Source organism: Delphinus delphis, chromosome 13 (assembly GCF_949987515.2).
Source record: "Delphinus delphis chromosome 13, mDelDel1.2, whole genome shotgun sequence".
NCBI lineage: Eukaryota > Metazoa > Chordata > Mammalia > Artiodactyla > Delphinidae > Delphinus > Delphinus delphis.
In genome coordinates this window covers 63,641,194-63,662,215 of record NC_082695.1, presented here as the reverse complement: position 1 = coordinate 63,662,215, position 21,022 = coordinate 63,641,194, and the positions used below count along the sequence as shown (strand labels likewise).

Below are 21,022 nucleotides of genomic sequence, written 5' to 3'. Positions count from 1 at the left end.
CCTTTGCCTGGTTGCCTGGGCCTCTCTTTTCGACCTGGGGAAAATCCTACTGTAAGTCCTGGCCACCTCCACCTGGAAGCCTTCTCAGATCTGTCACGTTTGGTGAGTCACAGCAGTTTCCCTCCCTCCTTCCTTTCCTTCTCCCGGCAAATATTTACTTTGCAGCGTCTGTGCCAAGCCCTGTATAGGAGCGGAGAACTCCGAAGAGAGCAGGACAAGGTCTCTGCCTCCATGAAATTGACATTCTGGGCAAGACAACTGATACATGTGAGATCAGGAGGAGGTAAGCGCCTTGAAGAAACATAAGGCTGGGTCAGGGGACAGGGAGGGACTGGGGTGCGGCCAGGGAAGGCCTCCAGGACAGAGGAATTTGATCCGAGGCCTGAATGAAGTGAGGGAGCAGAGATTCTGGCAGAGTGGCCTGGAGGCCAGGGGCGGGAGGTGCTCCGTGTGTTCCCGCAGCACAGCTCTGTGGCCTGTTTTGCATTGTGTTGCCACAAGTGTAGTTACTCAAGGCAAGGAGTGTCTCATTACTCTCTGAATCTACCCAGGAGCCCGGCTCTGTATTGGGCACAAGAGGGCCATTGGCACATGCCTGCAGGACGGCAGATGAATGAATGTGTGAACCAAGGGAGAAATGAGTGAATTCCTGGACCTGTGCTGGGCACTGTAGAGAGTCTGTCCCCAGCTGCCCCAGTAAATGTGGGCAGAGCCTTAACTTCCAGCCACAGTGCTCTGCATCCCAAGAGCTCCATCCCTGGACTCCCATCCCTCAAGCCGGAAACTGACCACCTGGAAGCCTCTAGGGAGCCCGCCCTGCTGGCACCGTTGTCCTTCTTTCCTGGCTGTGCCAACAGCGAGAGGCAAAACGTGCGTTTAGGTAACATTTTGACGTCTGGGACAGGTTTGGTGGGCTTTGGCAATAAGAGAGCATGGGTTTGCACGTCCTCATTGTTTCCTTGTTTGCGTCATTACGTTGTGTGTTATTTGCAGCAAAGATGGCGTTTCATACAGAGGAGAATCAGGCCTCAGACTTTTCTGTTGGTAAGAAGTCCAAAATGACAATCCTTAAGAATGTTAGCCTGGGGCAGGCAAAATCTAACGATTGTCTCCACAGTACCACACCTGTGGATGTGATAGGTTAAATGCTCCCGGCCTGTGGTGGTCGATGGTCCACGAGCTTGTGCTTGTAGCAGCAGACAGGCCCCTTTGGGTCCAGCTCTGTCCTTGTCCAGACATGGCTGGGAAGCTGTCTCCCCAGTGCAGCCGAACCTGCACCCCTTCCCTCACCCCTTCCTGCACACCACTCACCAGATGCCCCCGGACCCTGGGGAGCAGCACGGTTGCCAACCGTGATGATTTCAGTGGTGTTTTTCCTTCCTGGAGACCAGGACCTGCCTGAAGTCCGTCAATACAGAACTCCTCCTATGCACTCCTGGGCCGTTTCCTCCAAGGCCGCACCCTGGGGAGGAGTGAGTCACTAGAGCCATCTGCAGAGGGGCTGGGGGCAGGGGGCTGGCTTCTAGGGGTGGGGGTTTCTTAATTGTTTTCTTTGGCCCTTTGCTCATGGCTCAGTAAAAGCCAAGTTCTGTTCTGGCCTGGAGCCGTCTAAGCAGAGGCCCGAGCTTGGCAGGCCTCTAGTTTTCTCTGGCATCAGAGGTGCTTTCCGCAGTTTTCTGCCCTGAGAGCGCTGCTGTCTTTGGAGAAGACATCCTGTTCATACACCGGACACCAGGAGAGGGCGCCCAAGGAGTCGCCTGTGTGCCCTGGAGACAGCTCTCATCCTGGTGTCCTGTCCGTCACCGCCAGAGTCCCCAGCCTCTCATCCCTCAGACCCCAACATTGGGAGCCAGAGATGATGGTCTCTAGTTGAAACTCTGACTCTTAACAAGCTGGGTGGTCTTTGCAAATCACATCTCCTCCAGGACCCCCAGCTTCTTTGTCTGTTAAATGGGGATTAAAAGGAAAAAAATTTGAAAACCACCACTCTGTCTTGCCAACCTCACAGAGCAGGAGCCTGTATGAAGCTCCAGTCAGGCAGACTGGAGCCATGGCTTAGAAAGGGCAAGGCAGATATGCGGCAGATACTCCGCAGATCAAGCTGGTGGCTATTTTTATCGTTAACATTGTAGCCCTGTGCTTCTCTGGGCAATGCTAACCTGGGGACAGACAGCCGGTGAGGGGTTGAGAAACCTTTAAAAGGAGAGGTAATGAAAAATATTGAAGTTAAGGTTAATTTTCTTAAGCAATAAAGAAAAATCAGGAAATAAGTACTAGTAGTTAACCAAAAAATATCAGCCACCTTTTTGTCTTCTGCCAATATTATATAAATACTCACTTGACGGAAAAAGAGAATATAGTAAAAATGGTTATTTGTGAAATTAACAGAAAGCAAATCGCTGAACTATTGAATCAAGCCTAACATCATTGGTACTTTACCGTTCAATGTCTTCTCTGCAGAATGAAGGCATTTTCCCACACTCCTGGGTCCTTGTCTCGGGTCCTTCTGACCCTGACTCTTATTTAGAGATGGCCTCCAGCTCTGAGGGAGATGGGTCCCCTCTCTTCAGTGTCTCAGGGACTTCCAGCTTGAGCGCAGGGATGCCTTACTTCACGGCTTCCTCATCTGGAGCTCTCCTGCAACATCAAAGAACAGTCAGGGCTGCAGAGTTGAAAATAGTATTAGAACATGTGTTCACGAAGTGGTGACGGGGAGGTGACAGTCTTCAACAAGCTCACCCTCCCATTCTCCACGACTCTTTCAAGCCAGCTTCAGTCTCCTCAGCTTTCCTACATGACCTCCCCTCCTGGGCATCTGATGACCAAGTGTCCTGCCCCAAGAAGAGGGAGGAACAGCCATCAGATGGGCACTGGCCTCCAAGCCTTCCAGCAGCCTCATCTGCACCAGCTTCCCCCCTCCCTCCTGTGACAGTGGGTGGTGGGTTGCTCGGAACCTAATTCCAGGGGTTCACGGCCCTGCCCTTGCACTTCTCTCCTCTCTCTCTCTCTCTCTCTCTCTCTCTCTCTCTCTCTCTCTCTCTCTCTCTCTCTCTCTCTCTCTCTCTCTCTCTCTCTCGGATCTAAATGCATTGTCTCTCCCTTTGTGGAAGAAAACCCTCCCTCAGCTCTTTGTCCTTCTGCTCTCATTCACAGTCAAGCTTGTCAAAAGAAGAGTCTACACACCCTTCCGCGCTCCCTCAGTTCACTCCGGGCAGATTTCTGACACTGAACCTGCTCCCTCAGCACGGCCTTGTGGAGATCTCCAAGGACTTCCACGTTGCCAGATCCATTGGGTGCAATTAAACATTCATCGGCCTTGCCCTCTGAGTCCCTAACAGGCCAGTTACCATCTCACTCCTTCGTCAGCCCCTTTCTCTTGTTCAGAGACCCTGATCTGCTGGTCATCCTCCTTCGCTGCCCCTCCGGCCACTTCTTTTCCCTTTGCAGGTTTTCCTACCTCCTCCATCTGACCACTAAAGGCTAGAGGTCTTCTGGGCTCTGTGTTGCGTCCTTGTTTTCCTTTAAATCCTTTTAGTATAGAACATTTCAAACATACATTAAAAGTAGAAAGAATAGTCTAATGAACCCCTATGTACTCACCCATTCTCAACACTTACCAAATTATGGTCTAAATATTCATAACATTCGTGAATATTAACTCCTCTCCCCTGGTTTATTTTTAGGCAAATTCCACACTTCACATTATTTTATATGTAAACATTTCAGTATATTTAAAAGACAAGGACCCCTTTAAAAACATAGCCTTGATATCATTAACACACTTAAAGGCTGTGTAACTATAACTGATTAGTCCTTTTTGGTTCTGTCTCTTTAGAAAATCTCATTGACACCATGGGCTTAAATAGCCTCCGTAGGCCAAAGATTCCCAGGCTTAAATCTTCAATCTAGACCTCTCTTTCAGCTCTAAAGTCTCATTTCTAATTCTCTGCTTGACATTTCCACATGCAGGGCTCAGAAGCATCTCAGATTTAACGTGTCCAAAACAGAACTCATGATTTCTACCCTAACCCAGCTCCTGCTCTGGGAGACCCTATCTTGGTAAATGGCATCGGTGTCTGCCCAGATGCCCTCATTGTTCTTCACACCTCCTTCACCCTCACGCCCTCCTCCAATCCAACAGCAGGTCCTGTAACTTCTTCCACCCAAATATACTTAAAATGTGCTGACAATCCACTTCTTTCTATCTCCACAGCCAAACCAAGCCACCACCTGCTCTTGCCTGCACTGCAAGAGCCTTGTAACAGGTTTGTGTCTCTCACTTGCACCTCTGCTGACACTCCGCTGCACATGAGCAAGTCTGTGCTGGGCAGTAATATATCAGAATACTTTCCTTCCAGTTAGTAAATAATCACTCTCCTTGGCCACTCCCCACACCAGAGCTCCACCCCCCAACCCCCACCCCCTGCCCCCCGCACCCTACGCCCTCCCTCTGTCCATCCAATAAACCAAGCCTGGCCAAGCAAGGGGCCTCAGAGACCTTGCTATAGTTTGGGTCTATGTGCTCAAATACTTAAACCTTCACATGGTATTGTGATGACCTAAGACTTCAGGTAACTTCCCTCATGAGAGTCAAGGGAAAGATCCAGAGAACTTCTGCTCTCATACTCTTCAACAGCAAGATAATATATTAAAAAAAAAATGTGAACTTGCCTTTGAGGTGGGGGAGTAGTGACTGGGAGGGGAGATGAGAGGAACTTTTGGGGTGTTGGTAATATTCTGCTCTAGATCTGGGTGGTGGTTACATAAGTATGTTCACTTCGTGAAAATTCAACTGGGCTGGGTTCTTACAATTTGTGTACTTTTCTATCTATCGGTTATATTTCGATAGAGTTTTCTTAAAATATGTCAGACAGAATTTTCCTGTGGTTTTGGCCCAAGAGGGCAGTTGTCTCTTAATCTTACCTTTTCTCTTGCTCACATCCTCTCCAGAGGCTTCTGCAGGGAAGAGGGCTCCTGCCATCCAGGACCGGCCTTGCAGCAGTCATGCCACAGGTCACCACCAGGGGCGCTGTGCCAGACTCCAATTGTTCGGTGGATGGATAGGGTAGAACAGGCCTCTTCCCCCCTGTTACTCTCTCCCTTCAGCCTCCACGAGATCAACTCCTCCAGTCTATTCAGGCAACAGTGAATTTCTTACCCAGGAATTAGGAGAGCTTCTGGAATTGATGAGCTCCCGGACTAAGATCTGAGTTCTGGCTAATCTACACTTCCCCTTGAATCTCACTGTGGGAGACACCTAAAGACTCAGGCCCATAAAATAAAGCCATGAAAAGATGCTCAGTCTCACTGCTAATAAAGGAAAATGCAAATTAAAATCTCAGAGAGACACCGTTTCGTTTTGCTTGGCAAAAACTTAAAGGCTGATAATACCAAGTGTAGGCAACTATGTGGAGAGTTCAAAGTTCAGGTGGGAGTATGAATCGGTAGAACCACTTTGGAAAGAAGTTTGGCAACAGTCTGAAGAATTGAAGATGCTCCTGCCCCATGACTCAGGCATCCCACTTCTAAGTCTAGTAGTGCAGAGAAGTGTGGGAGCCTCGCTGGTACAGGAATCTTCTTACAAGGTCATTTCTAACATTAAAAAATACAAAACAACCAGAAAATAAAATTTTGAAATTGTGTCCTATTTATATAGAAGTTAAAACAAATGAACTGCAGTTCACATGTATCAACACAGATACAAACAAAGGCAAAATGTTGAGTGGAAAAAACAAGTGCACAAGGAATGTCCAGTGTGATTCCATTGGGAAAAAGTTTCAGGACATGAAAATCAGCACTGTAAGATGTGTATGGATGCAGACATGTGTATTAAAAGTATCAAAATGCTCATGGGAATGATAACACCAGTTTCACGATAGTGGTTTCTGCTGGGGAAAGGGGAATGATACGCAGGAAACTTCAGCTCATCTGTTGTTCCATTTCTTAAAAGTGAAAATCTGGAGGAAAGATGGCTCAGCATTAAGTGTGATAAAGCCAGGTAGTAGGTACATTTTTCTTTTCTATCCTTGTCTGTACGTTTGGTATGTTTTCCAATAGAATCGATCAATTAATGAAAAAAGCTACTTAGGCCTCCCCAGGGGAAGAGGGCATGAAGGCTCCCTCCCACTCCAAATGGTTCACCTGTCCCACGGTTGAGCCTTTGCTCCCAGCACCGTCCTCCCTTCTTCCAGGCACTTAGGTGGAAAACTCTAAAGCACAATGTGGAAAATTCTACCCTTCCCCCAGGCCAAGCTTCTGTCCCAGAGTCCTGTCCTCAACACTGCATCATACATCTGAGCCTTTGGTCTGGGTAGTGGCCCAACTTCAGCCTGACGTAAGGAAACATGGTGTTTAGGAGCCAGACTACCTGGGTCTGAGGGCTGCCTCTGCCACTTGACTGAGGGGCCTTGGATGAGTTACTCTGATTCTTTGTGCTGTAGGGTGGAGGGAGCACGGCTGGAGGAGAGGGTGACCAGGTGGCTGGCCAGGTGAGCAGGGGCAGCTCAGGGGGCTGGCGACCCTCATCCTATGTGGAAATAGGCTACTTCCCACAGGGTGACCAGATCTTATTTATATGTGGCAACAGGAAATGGCAACCCTCTGTCCACCCACCCCAAACCACGGGGGAGATTGAATTATTTTAGCATCAGTTCTTTCTATTTCAAGTCTAACATGCAAGTAATGGAGTGCTGGCCATCACTGGTTCACTCTCAGAGATTCTTCCTCATTGAACCTGACACCGCCATGCCAAAGACAGAGGTCCCGGCCATGGGATGGAAGAATCCATGGCCCCAGATTGAGTTATGGGCTCTGATAACTCTGTCTTGAAGTTTGAGGAGTTTCACATCTTATAGTAAAGGGGCAGAGTTGGAAAGCCCACCCAGGTCTGATGCCTCCCCAAGCAGTGCTCCCTCCTCTGTAGCAGTGCTGTGCCACTCCACAGTCCACTTAGCACGGGGGGCCCTGTAAGAGATGGACTCAGGGGCCAGGGCAGGTTTAAGGGGCCTAATAACAAGATGTAACCTTAGTAGGGAGAGAGAAGTGCTTTCCTTAGCTCTGAAGGTGTGCAGAGGAGCTACAAAGTCAAGGCCAACTTCAGAGGCAGGTGGAAAGGTCAGCTCAAGGCCTGGGCTTGGAATGACTTAGGTGGTTCACCTAAGGTGAATCTTGGAAGAAGATGAGTGGGGCATGGAGAATTGTAAAATCACAGAGATTGCTATTGTCTATCCGTTTTCCTCTAATAACAGAATCCCCCCTTCCTTTTTTTAAGCTAGGCACTTGGCTGCCCAACATAAAAACTACATTTCCCTGTCTCCCTGGCTATGTGAATAAGTTCTAGCCAATGAGATGCAAGCCAAAGTGGAGAAGTGTTCTCATAGAGAAGAGGTATTCCTTGTTCTTCCTTTTTTCTTCTTTTGTTCCCTGGAGAGCAGAAGTGTTGGCTGGTGTTGGAGCAGCAATCTTGGGCTTTGAAGTGACCATGTAAGCTGTACTAATGGGACCACAAGATAGGTGCCTCCTCCTCACAGCACTGTGGGGTGTCATACCAGCCAGTCCTCCTACCTGTGGACTTTTGTGTGAGATAGAAATAGTTTCTACTTTGTTTAAGCCACGGTTCCTGTGGAGTTTCTGTCACCGAATCCCAAAATTACAAAGAAGACTACTATTTTCAGTTTTTTGATAATTCTTCTGCTTGCCTTTTGGTGCTGGTCTGTCATGGATAGCTTTCCAACCTTTGCTACATTTTCCCTGTTTTAGCAAAGAGAGAACAGAACTCACTCAGGCTCAGGCCCTTGGCAGGCACCAACATCTAAATGTAATCTATTGACATTGTTTTGTTTCTATGGTTTTTATTTTTAGGTTACCATTTAATTAAGGTAAAGGACACTGCTTTTTCATTTACAATAGTGACATGAGATCACTTTCCTTTTTAAATAATTTACTTAAGCAAAAACAATTGAGTCGATTTAAAAGGTATTAAGTGACTGAGAGCGCAGGTTATATCAGCCACGGCAGAAATCAAGGAGGTAGCTGGAGGATGACTAAAGCTTGGAAAACAAGGGTATAGATTTTGCTGCTTCAGAGAGAATTATATAAACATTTCCTCCCCCAGTATTTTTTGGTTTTCATTTTGGATGATTCAAAGTATTCTTGTAATGGGGTTTCCTAATTCCTCAAGACAATAATTTAGTAAACACTCCCAGAGACCGTGCATAGTAGTTAAAGAGTCTGAGTGCTGAAGTCAAACTCCCTGGGTTCAGTTCTTGGCTCCTGCAATGACCAGCTGTGTGACCTTGGGCAAATTACTGTAATTCTCTGTGTCCAACATCTCACCTGTAAAATGGAGTTGATGACGTTATTGGGAGGATTAAATGACACATTGTATGTAGAATTCTGAGCTGAGTATCTGGCCTACATGAAGATGTAATAAATGGCTGCTGTTATTATTACTGTTATGTCTGACTTGAACACGTCAAGAAATCAGTGTTGAAAGCTTTATATTAAGCCCTTGGGAGTTGAATAACTCTGTCCCGATGCTCAAGAAGGTTTACATTTTAAAGGGAAGGTTTATCTCAGTTTTTCTATTAATGTCCTTTTTCTGTTCTAGGATCCAATTCAAGACACCACGTTGCATTAATCTTCACATTTACCTTAGTTACCTCCAATCTGTAATAGCTCCCTACTTTTTCCTTGCCTTTCATAACCTTGACACTTTTTAGGAATACTGGTCTGATATTTTGCAGAATATCCTGCAATCTGGACTAGTCTAATGCTTTCTCACAATTAAAGTGATGATCTTGGGGAGGAATACTACCGAGGTGACTTGTCCTCATTACATCATATCAGAGGGTACGTGGTGTCAATGTCTTACTACTGGTGATGTTAACCTTGAGCAATTGGTTCGGGGGTGCCTGCCAGGTGTCTCCACTATACAGTTAGTATTTTTTTCTTTTTATACTCTATTTGTTAGATGAAGGTCTAAATCCAGCCCACACTCACAGAGAGAAAAATTAAAGTCTCCTTCCTGGAGGGAGAAGTATCTAAGAATTTGTGAACATATTCCACCACAGGAATTAATAAATATTTGAGGAAGATATTTTGAAACTATACTCTGTTTTGTCTTAGACGTTCACCCACAACTTTTAGCATTCATTGGTGAATCTTGCCTTCAACCATTGTTACTGTGATGTTCTCATGGTGGTTTTCTATTTCCTTCTTTTGTTCTACATTGATTAGTTGGAATTCTTATGAAGGAGGAGTTGTCTCATCCCCCACCCCATTTACTTATTTAGTCAACAATTAATTTATATCAGTATGGAACAATAAATATTTATTATATCATTTGGGATATAATTCAATAGTAATGTATTAGGAGCCCTTTCACAGTGGCTTGTGTCCTTTGGTAAGCCCCCATAATTATTTTTGAGCACTTCCTTAATTTTTGATACCACAAGATGCTCAAAATTCATCTTTTGTTTCCTCTGCCCTAGCCCTGGGATCAACCATTTCTCCAAGGACCCCTGTTCCTTTCATTAGAGAATGATATTTAGAAACCAAGATCTGGGCACTAGGTGTGCTCATTGCTATGGGAGTGTCATTGTTTCCAAATCCTCTCAATGAATAGAGTTAGGAATATATGTATGTACACTAACTCATGTGAACCCATCTATTTCTCTCTCTCTCTCTCTCCCTCTTTCTCATCATCATAATAAATGAGCTTCCACTGATCTCCAACACTAATCCAATGCAACGGGGGTTCATTCTAGCCTTCCTCTCTTGCTTATTTGTAACTTCTTTCTCCAATAGTGAAAAGCCTGACTCTCAGGATTAGTATCAAAAGGGGATGACAGGAAAAAAAAATCAGTGAATGTAAAGGTACATCAATAGAAATTATCCAATCTGAAGAAAAAGAGAGAAAAAAAGATTTTAAAAAATGAATAAAGCCTCTACCACCTGTAGAACAATATCAAAAGTTCTCATATAAATATAATTGAAGTCTCAGAGGAAGAGGAAAGAATGGATCAGAAAAAATATTCAAAGTTGGGCTTCCCTGGTGGCGCAGTGGTTGAGAGTCCACCTGCCGATGCAGGGGATGCGGGTTGGTGCCCCGGTCTGGGAGGATCCCGCATGCCGCGGAGCGGCTGGGCCCGTGATCCATGGCCGCTGAGCCTGCGTGTCCGGAGCCTGTGCTCTGCAACGGGAGAGGCCACAACAGTGAGAGGCCCGCGTACGGCAAAAAAAAAAAAAAAAAAAAAAAATTCAAAGAAATGACTGATATTTTTCTAAATTTAGTGAAAGACATAAATATGTACAGATTCAAGAAACCTAGAGTATAAAAAGTAAGATAAAGGCAAGGAAAATCACATCTAGGTTCATTATAGTCAAAACACTGTAAACTAGACATAAAGAGAATATTTGAAAGCAGCCAGAGAAAAACAGCACATGACATACTGGACAACAATAATTTTAACATTCACCAAGTTCTTAAGAGAAAACATAGAGGCTAGAAAACAGTGGAACAACATCTTTAAAGGGTCAAGAGAAAGAGTTATCAGTTTAGAATTCTATATCCAGTAAATTTATTCTTCGAAAAAGAAGGCAAAGTAAATATTCTTTTACATTGCCTGCAGAACTTCACTGGAAGAAAAGCAAAGCAATTTCTTCAGGCTGAAAGGAAGTTATACCAGAGGGAAATTTGAACCGCCTGGAAGGAATAAAGAACATTAGCAATGGTAAATATCTGGGTAATATATAAAACTATTTTTTTCCTCTCAATTTCTTTAAAATACATATGACTATTTTAAAAAGAAATTATAATATTTCTTGCAGATATAGGTGTAATACACATGGCAATTACAGCATAAAGAGTACTGTGAGTAGAGTAGTATTAGGGATAAATGGGACACTACAACTGTAAATTTTCTATATTTTCTATGAAATGGTACAATATTAACTTCGTGAAATATCAAGGGTGTAGCATAATCCCTAGTGTAACCTTTAAAAAATGATGCAAATAGTGCTAGTTAAAAGGCCAATATGTACATTAAAGAATTCTAAAATATATTTAAATAGTCTAAATTAGGAAGGAGAGGGGAACAGAGGAACAAAAAAACAAGAAACAGATAACAAATAATAAAATGGTAGACTTAATTCCAATCGTATCACTAATTTAAATGTTAACAAACTAAGCACTCATAATAGTAATTCTCATTAACATCATTATGACTTAGACGGCAGAAAAGTGGAGTCATTCTTTGATTCGACTCATCTTTCAGATCATCATTCAACCCTTGAGCATCCAGGGTTTGGCTTTGAATTATCTGCTGCTTTTGGAAAAACCTTCCTTGTCTCCCTAGCCGGCAGGATGCCCTAAGGAGAGCATCTCTATGCTCTTTCTGTCTGCCCTGAGTTCCCAGGCCTGAGCTCACCTTGGATGCTTAGAGCACAGTCCTAACCACATGTGGGGCAGCACAGAGTCAGCCCCTGGGAGGGTATAGTGATTACTGAATCCATCCTGACAGATGCCTCAGTTTTCCTTAATAGAAATCTCTTATCTGAGATTAGTTTTTAAACAGATTTTAAATATATATATATATTTAAATACTGTGCAGAAAGATTTACAGTGAAAAGTCAGCCTCCCTCCTATCCTGTATCCTTGACTCAATCAGCATGAAGTTTTTATGTGTTCAGCCTGAACTGCCTCTTGAGGGACTGGTGGAGGTTGTGGGTTCTGACAGAGACACCAGCAGTAGGAGCAGTTGGATTTTACATTCTTCTCTGTTCAAGCAGATGTCTGCCTCATGTTCTTTTTTTAGCATTTGAAACCAACTTCCTGGAATCTATGTCCTCACCATGGGCAAGGAACAGTATTCCAGAAAGCTTGTTTTTATGGAGGAAAATCCAGCTAAGCATGGTGGGCTGGTCCTTCCAGCTTTATAAGATACAGAATTGGAGGAAAATACAGATTAAGAGGAAAGTCCTTCATAACTGAGAGTTGAAGAGGTGGGGGAGGGGAAGTATACCTAGAAATAATCTCTGCTGGTTAAATTTGGGAATTTGGAAAACATAAAAGCCATTAGTAAAACCCTATTTGATATTCAAATGGCTTGGGATTGTTTCTCTTCAAAGAACAGGAAGTAGAGTGGAAAAGTGAAAAGGCTGTGGGCTGTGGAATCTGATAGAATTTGTTTCATCCTCATTCTGCCACTAATAGCTTTGGCAAGTCCCTAAACCTCTCTAAGTTTAAATTCTGCCAAATGATCCTGGTACATGGTGAATGTTCAATAAATCCAGTTTTCCTACACAGCCCACCCCTCTCCCTGTGTTTTGGTGTTTGCTAGTTATCTAACACTGCATAACAAGCCATCCCAAGGCTTAGTGGATTAAAATAACAAGACATTAATTTTGCTCAGCGTGAAAGGCTTTTCTGATACGGCTCCTGGTATTCTCTCCCCTGTGTAATCCTCTCCCCTTATGTGGCTGGTCCTAGTGACTTGCTTCTAATAAACAGAATATGGCAAGAGTGATGGGCTGTCTCTTGTGTGATTAGGTGGTAAGACGGTGATTTCCGTCTTGCTCTATTTTCACTAGGTTGCCTTCTTGGCCTGAGTGAAGTAAGCCACCATGTGACGTGAGACCCACATGACAAGGAACTGAAGGCGATCATTCAACAGGCTTTAAGGAACCGAGCCTTGCCAGCAACCCTGTGAATGAGGTTGGATGTAGAGACTCCCCAGTGGCACCTGGAGATGATTAAAGTCTCAGCCGACACCTTGATTACAGCTCTTGAGAGACTGACACAGAGAACCCAGCCAAGCCATGCCCAATTCCTGATCTACAGACGCTGTGGGAAAATAAAAGTTTCAAGCCACAAATTACCACGGGGTAATTTGTTATGCAGTAATAGATCACTAATACATCAGCAATCTGCAATTTGAGGAGGACTTTGTGGGGATAGCTCGTCCCTCCTCCACTTGTCATCTGGTTGGGTGTGGATGCTGGGAACTGAAATCAGGTGCAGGCTCCCTCCTCCCTCCCTCCCCCCTTTACTTGTGTAGCAATCCATGCTGGCTGTGGGCTGAGACCTCAGTTCGTTGTTGGCTGAAACACGCATGTGGCCTCTCCGTGAGGCCTGGGCTTCCTCATGACAGGAGGCTGGGTTCCAAGGGAGAGAGAGAGAGAGAGATGGAAGCCTTCTCACCTTTTCTAACCCTAGCATCAGGAATCCAACAGCATTACTTCCTCTGGATTCAGTTCATTAGAAGAAAGATTCTGAGGCTAAGCAATATTCAAAGGGAGGGGAATCAGACTCTGTCTTTTGTCAGAGGATTGTCCAAGAATTTGGACGAGCATGCGGGATCAGAACTATTGCTGTAGCCATTTTTGGAAAATGCAAACTTCCACCCTTGGGGAACTCATTCTTCCTGTTTTTGTCAGGTCTCCACTCTGTCGTTATTTGCCTTACTCTAGTTGGTCCCCTTTAGAGGATAGTGTAGCTGGGTAAGAGATTTCAGAAAAGTCTGTTTCCTAAACTGTTCCACTTCCCAGGGAATCAACTTGGCCAGAGGCTCCATCCGCCTTAGGGGGCTCCCCCCGACTCCACCCCCTGCTTTGTTTTTCCTTTGAAGACATAGACTATGTGATGTGCAAAAATATACTTAGGTAACTCATAACTGTGACAAGGGGAAAACTGTGAAGTTCACTGGCTCAGTGGAAAGCCACTAGCTCGGTGACTTACAGGATCTCTGCATGAGCAAATCTGCAGAGGCAGCACTTCTGAGAATTTTCTGGATTCTTGAGGAGAGAGAAATGAAGTGGAGGGGAGCTAAGAGAGGGAGGAGAAAGAGAAAAAGAGAGGGAGAAGATCAGAGATAAGAGACATAAATCCAGAAAGATGAGTGGGATAAAAGTACGGAAAGAGGAAAAGAATGGAAAGCATGAAATGTAAGAAAGCAACGACCCAATCCTACCCAGAATAAGCAAGTGAGGATTAATGCTGTTTTTAAAAAACAGATTTAGTGAGATATAATTTACATACCACACTATTCACTTGTTTAAGTTCAGTGTTTTTTAGTATGTTCACAGTCGTGCAACTATCACCACAGTCAATTTTAGAATATTTTCATCATCCCCAAAAGAAATCTTGTACCCTTCAGCTGTCACCCTCCATCCTTCTCCAGCCTCTCAGCCGTAGGCTGCCACTAACCTACTTTCTATTTCTATAGATTTGCCTGTTCTAGATACTTCATATAAATGAAATCATACAATATGTGGTCTTTTGTGACTGGCTTCTTTCACTTAGCATAACGATTTCACAATTCATTCACGCTGTAGCATGTATCAATCCTTCATTCCTTTTTATGGCTGAGTAATGTTTCATTGTATTGATACACCACATTTTACTTAGCCATTCATCAGTTGATGGGCATTTGGGTTGCTTCTATTCTTTGGCTATTATGAACACACTGATATAAACCTTCATATACATTTTTTTATGCTTTCATTTCTCTTGGATCTATAACTAAGAGTAGAATGGCTGGGTCATATGGTAACTCTATATTTAACATTTTGAGAAGCTGATAAATTGTTTTCCAGAGCGACTGCACCATTTTACATTCCAACCAGCAATGTATGAAGGCTCCAGCTGGTTCACATCTTTTTTTTTTTTTTTTTTTTTTTGTGATACGTGGGCCTCACTGTTGTGGCCTCTCCTGTTGCGGAGCACAGGCTCCGGACGCGCAGGCTCAGCGGCCATGGCTCACGGGCCCAGCCGCTCCGCGGCATGTGGGATCTTCCTGGACCGGGGCACGAACCCCTGTCCCCTGCATCGGCAGGCAGACTCCCAACCACTGCGCCACCAGGGAAGCCCTGCTCACTTTTTATTTGGGTTATTTGTCTTTTAATTGTTGAGTTGTAAGTGTTCTCTATATATTCGGGACACAAGTTTCTTATCAGATATACAATTTGCAAATATTTTCTCCTATCCTGTGAGTTGTTTTTTTCATTTTCTCAATGGTCTTGTTTGCATCACAAAGTTAGTAATTTTCATGAAGTCTATTTAATCGTTTTTTTCTTTTGTTACTTGTGCTTTTTTTCTTTTGTTACTTGTCATATCTAAGAAGGTTTTGTTCAGCCCAAGGCCCCAAGGCCATGAAGATTTCTTCCTATTTTTTTAAAGAGGTTTATTGTTTTGCTCTTACATTTAAGTGATCCATTTTGAGTGAATTTTTGTGTATGTGTAAGGAAGGGATTTAACTTCATTCTTTTGCTTGTAGTAATACATAACACTATTTTTTTAAAATGATAAAACTTATAAATCCACTTTTTATATACTGCTTTCCTGGACCAAGCAAGAGAAACTGGTATCTGCTTGCCCCTAAGTTCAACCTTATTTTAAACGTGAGATTTCTATGACCACTGCTACTTCTTTACTCTCTACTTGTGTGTAATGTGAATATGGGTACATTTCTAAGATAAGTAATTGTGGAGAAGGGTCTTAGTTATTCCATTTGTTTTTTAAAAAGGATTGCACTAGGATAGTGATTCTCAACCCCGGCTACTCATCAGAAATTAGAATCTAGGAGCTTTTCAAAGTCCCCATGACATAGTCCTGTGCTCAGATATCCTGATTTACCCCCGGTCTGGGATAGGGTTTGAGCACAGGTGTTTTTACGAGTGTCTCAGGTGATTCAGTTGTGCAGCTGGGATCATAAACCCTGCCCTAGATGAACTCTTTGGGGTTCTTCAGGACTATTATTCTGTGGGTCTGTGGTGGTTCTGAATAGCAGAAACCTGACAGAATATGGTTCTCTTAACCCAGGTGAGTCCTGTTGCCAGCTATCCACACTGGGGACCACTCCATGAGTAGTCGGTGTCTCTCTGGGGTTTGACAGGGCAGATATCTGTCCATCTCTTCCAAGAGCAGGTGGTAGTGTTTCTACCTGGTCCCTAATGCCGATAATACCTTGAGGGTACCTCTGCAACAGTGCAGACTGATGACTGTTCATGGGGCCGCTGCTCCAGCCAATGTCACATTTGCTGTTCCTTCTGCCTGAAAGCTCTGTCCTTCCCCTTTTCTCCACCTGCTTCCTCCTACTCTCCCCCACTGATCTCAGCTTAAACATCACTTCCTCAAAGAAGCCCTTTTCCTCCCCTTTCCTTTGGATCACCTTTATATATTCCCAGAATACCATATTCCTTGGCCTCTGTGTCCCAACTGTGATTAATTATGGATATAATTATTTTCTGGAGTGTCTTTCTCACTATGTTTTTTTTTTGCGGTACGCGGGCCTCTCACTGTTGTGGCCTCTCCTGTTGTGGAGCACAGGCTCCGGACGCGCAGGCTCAGCGGCCATGGCTCACGGGCCCAACCGCTCCGCGGCATGTGGGATCTTCCCGGACCGGGGCACAAACCCGTGTCCCCTGCTTCGGCAGGCAGACTCTCAACCACTGTGCCACCAGGGAAGCCCTCTCACTATGTTTTAAGACAGGGTCCATGTCTGTGGACAGTGGCCTTTGGTACACCCAGAGCCCAGAACAGTGTCTGCCACATAGCTGTCACCCAGTAAACAGCTGCAGAATAAACAAATGATCCTGGGATGTCAAGAAAAGTCTTAACTCTGTTCAGCTTCCTCTTTATAAGAAGACAGAGCTGTGTACAATTCATTTGGAAAGGGTTTCTGTCAAGAAGAGTTAACATGGCCACCATTCAGATGTTTCGTGAGAATCTTTGCTTATCTTGGGAATGGGTTCATCAAGAACTCCTCATTCCCTGGCTGTGCAAGGTCGAGGCAGCATCATGCTGTGACTTTGGGAAAATGACAGTCGCTCCCATGTAAGTTTATTAGATGAATTGCCGTTTATCAGTTTGACATGCGTCCTCTCAATCCACTGGATATTCTGATTGACGAATGCCCTTGCCAAGTGCTCTATGATTCCTTGAATTTAATCATGAATTCAGTAGGCAGGGCACCATCTGACTTGTACCTTCATTGCCTCTGAAAAATGAGAGGTTGGACTACGTCTCCAAGGGACCACGCTGGACACCAGTCACTTTGCCATCTGCTCCAAATTACTTCTCAACGCCATCCACGAAGTTGTGTTAGGACTTATTGTCTCATCCCAATCTCAGCTACACCTAGGCCCAGTGGTGAGCACTTTGACTCAGGTTGGACCAACGGTTCCTCCCCTCAGCTGATAAACTGAGGCGTGTGGGAACCTGAGAGGGAGTTGGGAACAAAGATCGAACCCTAAGAAGCTCTTTGCCAGAACAGAGGAGGCATGACGTTTCCCTTTGCCTTGCTGTGTGTCTTGTGCTGTGAACGGTGCCTTGAGTGGTGCCTGGCACGTGGTGGATGCACATGAGAAACTTACAGTGTGAATGCGAGATGGGTGTGCTCCCCTCTCCTCCAGTGTAGTGGTGCCAAGCACATGCGTTTGTGAGGGGTATTGGTGGCTAGGGGAGGGAGTAGAATGGAAGAGTGGACAGAAATTAAGTCAAGGTTCTATGGTGGGAAGATGCCCATGGGTGGCTGGTGAAGTGGAAAATGTTCTATGTCCTGTCTTGTTGCTTCCAGGTGCCCTCAGCCCCTCACTCGTGGACCTCGTGTATTCTGGCCTCTGTGCCATCGTTCTGTAGTCTCACTCACCATCCTCTAAGGACCTTATTTCCTCAAGTCCTGCTCGCACTGGGATGGCTCACTGACACCCCAGCGGGAAGGGATCCGTCCCTCAGCACGGCTCACACTGCATTTCTTTACTAGCATCTGGCTTCCCTGCTCAGCTGGGAGCTCTTGAAGGACAGGACAGGGTCCCTGACACACGGCAGCACTGAGGGCCTGCTTGCTCGTGAGCTGACTCCTGGACCAGGTTACCTGCCATAGAAGGTGCCAAGGAGAAGGAGGGTAGGTGACTGGGACCTCTGTTTCTACTGGTCTTCCTTCACTTGTGTCATCTATCCTGCTCTAGTGTTTAATTTTTGTTTTGCTTTTCCCCTTCTCCTAGACTCTTTGTCAGTTTACAGTTTCTTTAGGGATAAACCAGCCAACCTGGGGTGGTGGTGTGTCTCCGAGGACCTCATGCATTTAGGGACTGTTCTCTTAGTGCGCCTCCTCCTTGGGACCCCAGGATACCAGAAAGGGGGAGTCTCTCCCATGTCCTAAGCTCTGCCTCGTCTCCTCCCTCCCTCTCCAATCACTGCACCCCCCTGCCCCGCATATCTGTGCCCTAATATGCAGGTGGTAATGAGGCCATGATTTCTCTTGGGAAAAGGAGCATCAGTTATTGATTAAAAAAAAAAAAAATTTCATGCCTGGGGCTCATGGACAACCAATTAGTCCATAATTCCTCAAACCACAAAGTCCCTTCTCATTTTTATAAGCCCCTCCCTTCAAATAGGCTAAGCTTTGGTGACTTTCTTTTCAGGCTCCATTGGTGGAGCAGTTTACCCAGGTCTCACCAGGATAAATGTGGGCATGGGTCTGATCACAGGAAGAGGGGGCCGTGGGACTCATTTATCACCTAGATCATGAGGGAGGTGGCCGAGATTGGGGCAGGAATCCTAGGCTGAGTTACAAGAAATTCTACTAGATCCATGGATGTGTTCAGGATGGGGTGTGGTGGTCCAAGGGTGTTCTGAAGCTGTATGACAATACTGAGTATATGTGCTGGGGCATTTTCCTGGGGATTGGTCAGTGGTTTTCATCAGTTTCTTTAAGAGGTCTGTGACCCCCTAAGAAGTTAAGAAGCCTGGCCTGGATTCTCTCTCTTGAGGTCCCTTCTGCTTTAGGCTTCTGCACTTTTGAAATAAGAAGCTGTCTCAGGAGCCCCAGGAGGGGAGATAAAGGCGGCGGCTGATTTCCTGGGGCCACCTGGTGGTGCTGGGGTGCATAGCATCCTTTGGGCAATAGGAGAAAGCCTGGGCCGGCTTCCTGCTGGACAAGTCCTAGGAAAGGGTTCAGAAGGAGGTTTTGGAATCTGGGTGCAGCTGCCTTCTCCCTCCAAGGAATGAGAACAGTGCTGGCCCAAGGCTGGAAGGGAAGGACTGGGTGGCCGGATCACCTCCTCTCCACCCACTCTGCACTCAGCTTCCTCCGAGCCCCCTTGGGAGACATCTTGGGAGTCCAGAGTCGGGAACCGAGTGAGCCTGGGACTGGTCTGGGTGGAGGGTATGCCAAGAGTGGCCTTGGGTGGGAAGGGAGGAGCTTCCGGCTTAAGTGGGGATAGAAGGGCTGAGGAACCCTGGCCAGGCTTGAGAATAAAGGCTGAGCTTTGCGTCTTTCAGTGAACTTCACTTGAACCAACTCTTTCACTCCACTCTATCCTGAGAGGCAGGCACTGTTTATATCCACTCCACAGGCGAGGAAACTGAGGCCCAGAGGATGACATGATTTGCCAAAGACCACACAGACAGCTGTGGAGCTAGTCTCCCCACTGGTGATGAGCACCTCTGCTTTCCCAGCCTCCCTGTGGCCCAGCTCAGCAGCCCAGCTGTCCTTCCTCAGCCTGGAAGCTGGCTGCTTTAGGACAATCCAGAGCAGGGCATAATCCTCTGTGTGGTAGGACAACCCTACAACACAATATAAAACAACAGGGTTTACCACCCCAGGCTGAATATACAACAGGAGCCAGGAAAGGCTTCATCCTTGGGTGGCAGATCCAGGAAATGTCACTGAAGCTAAGTCAGGTTGAAGCTGGGAGGAAGGCTTCACAGAGCCCTCTGCCTCCTCAACTTAGAGGTCACTTCCTTTGGTCACTTCCTTTGGTCACTTCCCTGATCTCCACTGAGTCCAGAAAACTTCTTCCATCTTCTCTTCTCATGCACAGAGCTCACATCATCATTGCATTGGACATTCTCTATTGCACTTGCCCTTTTGCTTGTCTGCAGCCCTTTCAGGCTCTCAGCATCTGAGGGTGGGACCGTTGTTGGTCCCGTGATACTATGATACCATGTTGGTATCCCTAGCCATTAGTCCATGGTCTGGCACACGGGAGGTGTTACCAAAAAAATGTATTCAATGAGGAAGTGACTCAATCATATAGTATCACATAGGATTGTGGGGAAGTTTCTTACCTGGACAAAAATTCTGAGATGACCACACTGGAGCTGACATCTGTTAGGGTCACTGAAATGGCAAAAAGGAGCAAGGTCTTGGTCTTGCCTTAAGTCCCTGGCATGAGTAGGTCTCCTGGCTGCAACGGTCATTAGCAGTTCTGTGCCTTTGTCAGGCTGTGTCAGTAGAGACTTGACCTTGTAGGATGCTACAAGTTGGTGTTAGTGACGTTCATGGCAATCCCAGGGGAAGGCCTCTCTTCTCATGGTGCCATTGCTGTACCTTTTCTTTGGGTCAAGAAAACAGTAAGCTATCAGGTTTTCAGTACATTTTATTTAATTATTATTATTAATTTTTTTTGCGGTACGCGGGCCTCTCACCGTTGTGGCCTCTCCTGTTGCGGAGCACAGGCTCCGGACGCACACGCTCAGCGGCCATGGCTCACGGGCCCAACCGCTCCGCGGCACGTGGGATCTTCCCGGACCGGGGCACGAACCCGTGTCCCCTGCATCGGCAGGTGGACTCTCAACCACTGCGCCACCAGGGAAGCCCTATTATTATTATTTTTAATATGGAATGCTTCACGAATTTGTGTGTCATCCTTGCCCAGGGGCCATGCTAATCTTCTCTGTATCGTTCCAATTTTAGTATATGTGCTGCTGAAGTGAGCAAAGTAAATTTTAAATAGTTATTGGATTTTAAATTCATTTGGAAGAATACACATATGAACATATAAAAGATATAAAAAAATAAAATGAATATATATCTACTGTGCAGTAAGGTTAAGAAATTGTTTTTACATATTGCACTTATTATTTTATTCAAAATATTATCAAATTTCCATTGTAATAACTTTGAAACTTCCTGTGCATTCCTTCCAAATTCCTTTCCCATCTCCAGGGAAAATTTTAGGTTTATAGTTTCCTTTTTTCCTTTATAATTTATCACATATGTATGTATCAGAAATAATA

At 45.4% G+C, this 21,022-nt stretch overlaps 1 non-coding gene across 1 annotated transcript; it reads right to left on the bottom strand.

The window, feature by feature from the left end:
• Positions 1–20,616: 20,616 nt before the first annotated feature.
• On the bottom strand, positions 20,617–20,723 carry LOC132436695 (U6 spliceosomal RNA). Its single transcript, XR_009521848.1, has one exon. It is a non-coding gene; the product is annotated as a U6 spliceosomal RNA (small nuclear RNA).
• Positions 20,724–21,022: the final 299 nt, after the last annotated feature.